We start from the raw sequence: 10,341 nt of genomic DNA, 5'->3' as shown, positions 1-10,341 counted from the left end.
AAAGTTGACTCTGGGGTGTCTGGGTGGTCCAGTCGGTTAAGCATCTGACTCTTGGTTTTGGCTCAGGTTGTGATCTCAGGATCATGAGATCAATCCCCACATCAGGCTCTGTGCTCAGTGTGGGGTCTTCTTGAGTTTTTCTCTCCCTCTGCCTGTGCTCCCCCCACAACACTCACACACTCTCTCAAATAAATAAATAATTCTTTTTAAAAAATTGACTTTTATTGACTCTTCAAGTTTTGATAGTCTGTAAGCATATTTCATGAAAATATGTAAGCATATTTCATATTTCATGAAAAAGAGTATAGTCCCTCCAACTTCCTATTTCTTTTATTCCAATCCCTATTTATTTTATATACATTTTCTAGGCATTATTTCCTTTACTAAGGATGGCTTGATATGTTTTATACCCAAAGATCTTTAAAAAAATTTTATTTATTTTTTTAAATTAACATACAATGTATTATTTGCCCCAAGGGTACAGATCTGTGAATCATCAAGATTACACATTTCACAGGACTCACCATAGCACATACCCTCCCCAATGTCCATAACCCAACCACCCTCTCCCTACTCCTCACCCTCCAGCAACCCTCAGTTTGTTTTGTGAGATTAAGAGTCTCTTACGGTTTGTCTCCCTCCTGATCCCATCTTTTTCATTTTTTCCTTCCCTGCCCCCCACAACTCCTTGCTCTGCATCTCAAATTCCTCATAATTCCTCATTATAATTGTCTTTCTCTGATTGATTTCACTCAGCCTAATACCCTCTAGTTCCATCCACGTTATTGCAAATGGCAAGATTTCATTTCTTTTGATGGCTGCATAGTATTCCATTATATATATATATACCACATCTTCTTTATCCATTCATCTGTTGATGGACATCTAGGTTCTTTCCATAGTTTGGCTATTATGAACATTGCTGCTATAAACGTTCGGGCGCACGTGCCCCTTCTATACCCAAAGATCTTTATTTTTATTTATTTATTTAAAAGATTTTTAAAATTTATTTATTTGACAGACAGAGATCACAAGTAGGCAGAGAGAGAGGAAGAAGGAGGCTCCCTGCTGAGCACAGAGCCCGATGCGTGGTTCGATCCCAGGACCCTGGGATCATGACCTGAGCTGAAGGCAGAATCTTTAACCCACTGAGCTACCCAGGTGCCCCCACCCAAAGATCTTTAAATAGCATTACTCAGAAAGCAGTTTTATTTTGTTGGGAAACTTTCAACCATGTACCACAAGCTGGAAAAAATGGTATGTACAGGTGGTAAAAATAATCTAGTTACTTTTGCTGGAAATTCTCACCTGTGATAGTTGCTGGAGAGCAAAAAAGCTTGAGTTTAATATTACTGATTCCATTTCCTTACTGTAGTCTGGAAAAACTGAGTATTTGAAAAAAGTTTTACTTTATTGAGAGTTTTCTGTCTCCTTATTCAAAGATGCAAAATTCTAAAGAGACTGAGGTATTTATTGGAAAAGACTTCCTCACCTACAAGTCTAAATGTGACTAAATAGGTCTTCTGAGCTTTGCCTGTGATTTTTAAATCCTTTACATTTATTTCTAGGTCTTGGCCTTTTAATTCTATTTTTAATTTTAGAAATAACCACAGGGAAAGGAGTGTCCCATTGCAAAGTAGATGTAGATGCCCCCCTGTAGAAACCACATGACTTCTACTCTGATCCCTCTCCCACCCTCACCCTGCCTCAGTTACCAGGGAGATTTGATGATTGACTATCTTTTTCCATCTCTTTTCACTTACTGCAGTTCCTAAATTTTGAGGTATCAGGATTTAAGAGAGTGTCAACACAGGAGGCCTTCTTCTCACATTCTAATTTTAATTGATTTTATTAATGTGCTTAAGGTAGCGACTCCTTTGCTTCTGAGTTGGTTGATTGGATGGTCCGGCCTCTGTGACCTGTCAGAGGGTCTGTTACTTCTGAGCAATGAATGATGTCCAGATCTGGCTGGTGGGGTAGAGAGGAGCCTGGGCTGAGTGATCGTGGCTGGGGAAAATACCATCTTTATTTAGTCAGTGGGATATAAATGAATATAAATATAAATAAATAATTAATATATATTGTAAAAATTTTATTTATTTATTTATTTGAGAGAGAGAGAGAGAGTTGAGGGAGTTGAGGGGAGGAGTAGAGGAGGAGGGAGAGAGAATCTCAAGCAGACTCCCCACTGAGCATGGAGCCTGACTCTGGGCTGATCTCACAACTCTGAGATCATGACCTGAGCCAAAATCAAGAGCTGTCCACTTAACTGACTAACCCAGCCGGCATCCCAGTTGGATATACTTTTAATTGCCACGTTTCCATGTTTCCATTCCAAAGAGCAATGTTGGGTGAAATAGGCGCCTAGGTTCCACTCTCAGGGAACAATAGGTCATCACCATAGCCAAAGCGAGCAGGCCTGTGTTGACCTGTCTTCTCAGTTCTGCAGCTCTGTGCTGCAGAAAATTATTTTCTTTCTTTTTCTCCTTTGTGCATTAATAAGAAATTCCAGTGTCGTATTGTTTGTTAGATAGGCACCATTTTTCTTTTTTCCTTCAAAGGGGAAATATTACCTTGGCATTCAGAAATTCTGCCAGTATTTGTGGTCCATGAGTATCAAACATGTTTAGAGTCTGTTATCTTTGATGCCTGCTAAGATAGAGTAACAGTGGTAATAAGCATAATGATAAGGACAATAATTAGCAATGATATAGTACTTCCTATGTGTCAGACACCCTTCAGAGCATTTTATTTTTACCAACTCATTTAATTCTCATAATAAATATTAGGAACAATTGTTACCTTCATTTTATAGATGAGGAGACTATGGCACAGAGAGGTTGAAAAGCTTGTCTGAGGGTACACAGCCAGCAAGTGAAATCAGAGATTATTCAGCTCTGTGTTGTGTATTCACAATACTGTGAAGAATACTGTGTGTGTATGTGTGTGTGTGTGTGTGTGTGTGTGTGTGTGTGTGATGTGCATATACTCAGGGCATTTACTCACACACATGATATAATGACAGAACTTGGGTCAGGAAATTGAGCTAATAAGAAATTCATTGGCCAATAATTATTTTTGAATGGGCATCACAGCTGGGATTGGCTCTCTCTGATAGCTGAAAGTACTGTGGGCAATTTGGGGCTGATCCATAGCTGGGTCTAGAGATATTGGATTTTTATTTTTAGAAGCTTAGCTTTTATTTCCCTTTTTCATCCAGACAAATTTTAAAGGCTATTCCTAGGGGAATTTATAATGAATGGAATTTTGGGGGTATTAATAATAATAAAACTATCATCCTGTTAAGATTATTGAGAGAGCAACAAATTATATACTTCCCTTCCAAATGAGAGCCCTCTGAGCACGAGCTGCAGTCATGGCGGGATTGCCCAAATGACTACGTGACCCTGCTGTCTGGGGCACAGTGGGTATTTTACAACTAATCTTTTCCCTCACAGACTCTGAATGTATAAAAGACCTAAGACACAACTTTTAGCTACTAGGTATAATTTTGTAATGGATTTCTAGAATGTGTTTTCTTAAAAATTCCTACATTGCTACCAAACGAAGTCTTCAAGAGGCGAATCAAAGACATGTGAAGGGCCCGAGTTTACAAGGTAATAGTATGGATTGATTTGTTTAATTCCTTTTCCAATCTCCAGCTAGCACACAGTCCTGTGTGGAGACTATAGAAAGCTGAAAACCGTATTTCTCAGTCACCATTGTATTTGGGATTCCAGATGGGCTGTTTGGTCTGCCAATCTATGCACCCATGTGAGACTTCAGTTTGGAATTGAGATGAGGGGCAAGAAGGATATTGCTCAGGGGATCCTTTTGTTGATGTGGATTGCAGCAGAGGAAGCATGTTTTGGAACCAGCAACACTTAACAGTCATATAATGTTCTCATGTCACCAAAAGCAACTGGATAGATAATTAGGTTTATTTGTTTCAGGAATTGCTTTCAATTTCACTTAAAAAACAAAAACAAAAACATGTTCCCATAGTCAAAACTGTAGCTGGGGGGCGCCTGGGTGGCTCAGTGGATTGAGCCGCTGCCTTCGGCTCAGGTCATGGTCTCAGGGTCCTGGGATCGAGCCCCGCGTCGGGCTCTCTGCTTCACAGGGAGCCTGCTTCCTCCTCTCTCTGCCTGCCTCTCTGCCTACTTGTGATCTCTCTCTGTCAAATGAATAAATAAAAAATCTTTAAAAAAAAAAAAAAAACAAAAAAAAAACTGTAGCTGGGTGTATTCTGAGAAATCTAGTTTCCATTTGTATCCTCTCTACCTCATTTCTCCTTCCTTCTTTATTTAACACATTTTTAAAACAAGTTCTTGGTTCATTTTTTCAGTATTTCATTTTGTAGTTATGAGAAGATACATTTATGCCTGTATTTCCATCTATTTCTTACATAAAAGGTAGATACTGTATTTACTATTACACTTCTTGCTCTTTCCCCCATGTTCTTGAAATTGGGTCACATCAGGATATGGCATCTAGACTTTTGTCTAGTTACTTTGTCTACCACTCCCAACACAAGGAGCAGTGAAGGAACCTCTTGTCCCCACTCAGTAATATACTGGCTCTGGGGTGGAGCTGCATGTATAGGAAATCAGAGGTCCTTCAATTCTTCCTTAATTTAATATTTTCTTTTTAAAAAATACTTTCTAAAATCAGAAATGGGTGTCAGATTTTGACAAATGGACATAGAAACCATGCCTGTTCTTTTTATATATTTTTTAATTTAAATTCAATTAATAAACATATAATGTATTATTGATTTCAGAAGTAGAAGTCAATGATTCATTAGTCTTATATAATACCCAGTGCTCATTAAAACACCTACCTTCCCCAATGTACATCACCTAGTTACTCCATCACTCTACCTTCTTCTCCTCAAGCAGCTCTCAGTTTGTTTACTATTAAGGGTCTCTTATGGTTTGTCTCCCTCTCTGATTTTGCCATGTTTTATTTGTTCCTCTCTTTCCCTATGATCCTCTGTTTTGTGTCTTAAATTACACATATGAGTGAGATCACATGATATTTGTCTTTTTCTGACTGACTTATTTCGCTTAGCATAATAGCCTCTAGTTTCATACACATTGTTGCAAATGGCAAGATTTCATTTCTTTTGATGGCTGCATAGTATTCCATTGCACATATGTACCACATCTTCTTTATCATTCATCTGTCGATGGACATCTGGGCTTTTCCCATAGTTTGGCTATTGTGGACATTGCTCCTATAAATATTTGGGTGCACATGCCCCTTCAGATCACTATATTTGTATCTTTGGGGTTAATACCCAGTAATGTGATTGCTGGGTTGTAGGGTAGCTCTATTTTCAACTTTTTGAGGAATCTCCATACTGTTTTCCAGAGAGGCCGCACCAGCTTGCATTCCCACCAACAGTGTAAGAGGGTTTCCTTTTCTCCGCATCCTCGCCAACATCTGTCATTTTATGACTTGTTAATTTTAGCCATTCTGACCTGCGTGAGGTAGTATCTTGCTGGGGTTTTGATTTGGATTTCCCTGATGCCAAGTGATGTTAAGTATTTTTTTCATGTGTCTTCTTTGGGGAAATGTCTGTTCATGTCTTCTGCCCATTTCTTGATTGGATTATTTGTTCTTTGGGTATTGAATTTGATAAGTTCTTTTTGATTTTAGAGGCTGGCCCTTTATCTGATATATCATTTGCAAATATTTCTCTCATTCTGTTGGTTGTCTTTGGTTTTGTCAACTGTTTCCTTTGTTGTGCAAAGCTTTTTATCTTGATGAGGTCCCAGTAGTTCATTTTTGCCTTTGTTTCCCTTGCCTTTGGAGAGGTATCTAGCAAGAAGTTGCTGCAGCCAAGGTCAAAGAGGTTTCTGCTTGTGTTCTTCTCTAGGATTTTGATGGATTCCCGTCTCACATTTACGTCTTTCATCCATTTTGAGTCCATTTTTGTGTATGGTGTTAGGAAATGGTCCAGTTTCATTTTTATGCATGTGGCCATGCCTGTTATTTTTAATAAAGAGAATTTAACATAAATAATTGTTAACTAATAGAAAAGACAAGAGGACTTCTAAGGCATCTGGGAGGTAGCAGAAACTGAAGGAAGTAGCTACCACACCTAGGACTGGGGGAACACAGGGAAGAGGATACACCCCATGGAATTCAGACCTCTGAGGAGCCCACTGCTTGGCTGGTGCCAGCACCTGAACTCAGAGAAGGGACTCTGAGAAGCTGGACCCCCACCTCTGGGAAGGGGGCCCTGGTGGACTGGACAAGCAAGGTCTGGAAAAAGAGCAAACTGAATTCAAAAGCTGCTGCTAGAAAAACCCCACTAGCTGTGAGGTGAAGAAACAAGATGGAGATGATATGGGCAGGAAGAGAGGGCAGATAGAAAGGAGCAAACCTCTGCCTCCCATCCCTTAGCTTTGCACTCTCCCTGCAGCACCCCCTACTGGCAGAGCCTAATGCGGAAGAGCCGGTCAAGCAGGAGCAGAGTTTGCAAGGTCCCAGCACAGCACGGAGACAGGAAAACTGGCACAACATCTGTGGAAATGACGTGATTGTTTTCTTACAGATATGGATATCTACATATGGAATTACATATTAACATAATTAAGCTAATACTGATTTCTTTCCTGGAGTGAATCCCATTTGGCCACGATAGCATTTTCTTTCTTTCTTTTTTAAAATTAATTAATTTATTTGAGAGAGAGAGAGTATGAGAGAGTGAGTGTGGGAGTGGGGGAGAGGGGCAGAGGGAGAGAAAGAATCTCAAGCAGACTCCCTGCTGAGACCATGACCTGAGCCAAAATCAGGGGTCATTGGTCAACCAACTGAGCCCCACAGGCGCTTCAACATTTTCTTAATATATGATTTGCTCATATTTAAGATTTTATTATCAGCATTATAAGTCAGATTGATTTATAGTTTTATTTTTAGGGCAACATTTATCAGGTATTGATATCTATATTAAATTTGTTTTATAAAAAGAATTTGGAAATTGCAAATTTGGAAATGTGGAAATTGTAATGTTTACCCCCATGTTCTGTAGTAGTTTAAGTAGATGGGGATTATCTGAGTATCCAAGATTGCTAAATTCCCCAGTAAAAACATCCAGTCCTGGAGTATTATTTGGTGAGAATGCATAATTTTTTCCATAACTTCCATAGTAATTGATCTCTACAAATTTTTCATCTCTTAAGGTTCAGATTTGGTGAATTATATTTTCGTAAAAATTATTTATTTTATCTAGGTTGTCAAATTTATTTGCATAAAGTTAGCAAGGTATTATTTTAAGAATTAAAAAAAATAATCTTATTTTAATGGTAATTTCCCCTTTGTCTCATTTTGTTTGTTTATTTGTGCTTTTTTCTTGCTAGCGTTTCTTCACTTTGTGGATTTTTTCCCTAAAGCAATATCTTGTTGATGTATTTGTGACATCATGATGTATTTATTACTTTGTAGCTTCCTAACTCAGTGTCTGATTTTTATCCTTATTAATTTACTTCTGTTGAATTACATTAGTTTTATTTTTTCCTATTTATTTTTATTGCTATAGATATTTACTATTAAGATTTTTTTCTCTGACTATAGCTTATCTGTATTCTATAGTCTCTAGCATGTGTCTACATATTTCTCCTTTCTTCTTCTATAACATCTGCTTGGCAAACTCGATGTGGTATCAGGTGCATAGATATTAATAACTACTCTACTTTCATTATGAATTATAGCCTTTAGCATTAAAATGTATTTTTCTTATCCTGTTTTTTGGTTTTTGGCTAGAATTCTACTTTGTCTGATAGCAGATATGTCTAGTATGAATTCTCTTATCCTTTAACTTTTATCCTTTCTGATTGTCTTTGTTACTTGTCTTTCTTTTCTAGAGCACAGATTTGGGTTTTGCTTTGCTAGTCAACTTGATAAAACTTTTCTTTTAAGGTAAACTCTTTCTATTTATTGATATGGGTGACATGTTCAATTTCAGTTTGACATGCCATGTTTTAGTTGTCTTTATTGAGTATTGACTTTCGTATTCAGGAAGATTTGTGTGTGTTCTATTAACTACCTCTATGCCAATGATTTCTGTAATAAAAACCTTAGTCATCTTTTTCTTTATCTGTCTAACTATCTATTGGTGTCTTACTTTGAGCAATACGGAAATTATAGAAACCACTTCTCTTCCCTCCCTTTTCCTAAACTTTGAATTTTAGACAACAACTTTATATTATTATTAATCTTTGTACTACTTGACTTGTCAGACTCAGTGACTTCTTTTACCTTCAGCTAACTTTAAGAGGCAAGTGATATACTTTCCAGTTACTCTGTGTTACCTCCTCATCTACTCTTTGATGAAATGTTTGTTCAAACATTTTGCTTCCTTTTTTTTAAAATGAGTTTTTTGCTTTCTCATTATTGAGTATTATTTGCAAAGCTATTATTTGCAAATATTTTCCCCTAGTCTGCATTTAATTTTTTTATTCTCTTAACAATCTTTTTAGGCTCTGCTTTCTTTGAAGAGCAGAAGTTCTTGAGTTTGATGAGGTCAAATTTATCAATATTTTCTTTTACAGATCATGGTAAGAAATCCTTGTCTAAATCAAGGTCGCAAAGATTTTCTCCTATGTTTCTTCTGTAAGTGTTATAGTTTTAGGTTTTATTTATTATAATTTTAAAAATATTTATTTATTTTAGAGGGAGAGAGAGAGAGAGCACGAGTGGGAGGGACAGAGAGGGAGAGAGAGATTCCCAAGCAGATCTCATGCTGAGCATGAAGCTGGACGCTGGTTTCAATCTCAGGACCCTGAGATCATGACCTGAGCTGAAACCAAGAGTCAGACGCTCAACCAACTGACTCCCAGGTGCCCCGATATAGTTTCAGGTTTAAAATTTAAGTCTGTGGTTCATTTTGTCAGTTAACTTTTGCATATGGCACAAGGAATGGGACAAGCTATTATTATTATTTTTTCATATGACTAATTCTTTCAGCCCTATTTGCTGAATTAACTATCTTTTATCCATTATATAGTCTGGGCACCTTGGTTAAAAATCAGTTGTCTATATAGGTCAATTTCTGGTCTTTATTCAGATACACTGATCTCTCCTTAGTGTCTTTACACCGATACCACACTCTCTGGATTATTTTAACTTTATAATGAGTTGTGAATCAAGTCCTTTTTTTCAAAGCTGTTTTGGCTATTCTCTTGTCCTTTGCATTTTCGTATGAATAGAATTTAGATTTGGATAGTATGCTGTATTTATAGATCAGTTTGGGAAGAGGTGATGTCTTCACACTATGGAGTCTTCTGATTGAAGTGTATGTTCAGTGTCTCCATTTCTTTCCATCTTCTGTAATTCCTTCAGTGATGTTTTATAGTTTTTAGTTTATAGGTCTTATATTTTTCTCATATATTCCTAGGTATTTGATAATTTTATGCTATTGGTAATAGCTTTGTTTTTTAATTTCAAGTTCTGATTTTCTATTGCTACTACAGAGAAATATGATTAATTTTTATATTGATCTTGTATTGTACAAACTGAATAAACTCTCTTATTAGTTCTAAGAATATCTTTGTAGATTAATAGGAACTTTTGGTTGCATGATCATGTTTTTTGGTGAATAAAGACAGCTTTTATTCTTCCTTTACAATCTGGATGCCTTTTTTTCCTCTTCCTTGGCTTACTGCACTGACTAGAATTTACCAGTAATAGATTTTACCAAACTTCTGGACACGCAGTTTTATTTGTAGGAAGGTTTTAAACTACAAAATTCAATTTCTTTTCTTTTATTTTTTTATATGGACTGCTTCACGAATTTGGGAATCATCCTTGCACATCCTTGCCATGCTAATCTTCTCTGTATCATTCTAATTTAATATATGTGCTACCGAAGCGAGCACTACAAATTCAGTTTCTTTATAAATATAAGGATTTTTAAAAAGTTATCTATTTTTTCTTGACTTAGTTGTGGTGGCATGTGTCTTTCAAGGAAATTGTCTATTTCATTGAAGTTGTCAAATTTATTGGCATAAAATTGCTCACAATTGAATCTTTTTATTATATCTTTTGTATTTATAGAGTCTGTAATGATACTACCTCTCTCATTCCTGATATTAAAGATTTTTTATCTTTTGCTTTTTTTCTTTAGTTGTTTGTCTAGAATTTTAGAAATTTTGTTGCTTTTCCCCCAAAAACTTACTTTTGGTTTTGGTTTCTTTATGTTTTCTTCATTGGTTTTCTGTTTTGTATTTTATTGCTTTTTTTTTTGTTTTGATCCTTATTATTGCATTGATTTTGTTTACTTTAGGTTTAATTTGTTCTTTTTCTAATTTTTAGAGGTGGAAGTTGAGAAAA

The 10,341-nt window shown here is 36.5% G+C and overlaps 1 non-coding gene across 1 annotated transcript; it reads right to left on the bottom strand.

Moving 5' to 3' along the window:
* Positions 1-9,779: 9,779 nt before the first annotated feature.
* LOC123955871 lies at positions 9,780-9,887 on the bottom strand. The gene has a single exon (XR_006821414.1). It is a non-coding gene; the product is annotated as a U6 spliceosomal RNA (small nuclear RNA).
* Between the last annotated feature and the right edge of the window lie 454 nt (positions 9,888-10,341).

This window comes from Meles meles, chromosome 13 (genome assembly GCF_922984935.1).
Source record: "Meles meles chromosome 13, mMelMel3.1 paternal haplotype, whole genome shotgun sequence".
NCBI classification, from domain to species: domain Eukaryota; kingdom Metazoa; phylum Chordata; class Mammalia; order Carnivora; family Mustelidae; genus Meles; species Meles meles.
The sequence above is the reverse complement of the archived record's forward strand: the minus strand, read 5'-3'. Positions and strand labels throughout refer to the sequence as shown.